Source organism: Etheostoma spectabile, chromosome 12 (genome assembly GCF_008692095.1).
Source record: "Etheostoma spectabile isolate EspeVRDwgs_2016 chromosome 12, UIUC_Espe_1.0, whole genome shotgun sequence".
Classification (NCBI taxonomy): Eukaryota; Metazoa; Chordata; class Actinopteri; order Perciformes; family Percidae; genus Etheostoma; species Etheostoma spectabile.
In genome coordinates, this window is record NC_045744.1 from 25,040,598 (window position 1) to 25,040,849 (window position 252).

The window sequence follows — 252 nt, forward strand, 5'->3', positions numbered from 1 at the left end:
TGCGGCTGAATAACTGCAGCGTTCTTACAGGAGGAGTGATCATACAGGAGACGCTCAATAAAGTAGCCATCCTCGTCTCAACTACTCAGAGCGTCCACGGGCTGCTGCTGCCGCACCCCTCGTCACTCCCTGATGTGAGTGGAGTGCAGATTTGAATCGTGCATGCTATTTTTGCCAGATGCTAGAGAGCTCCACAGCAATTCAGCACACGGGACAGAAAGTTGAGCAGAGAAACAAAATAAAACGTGCGTG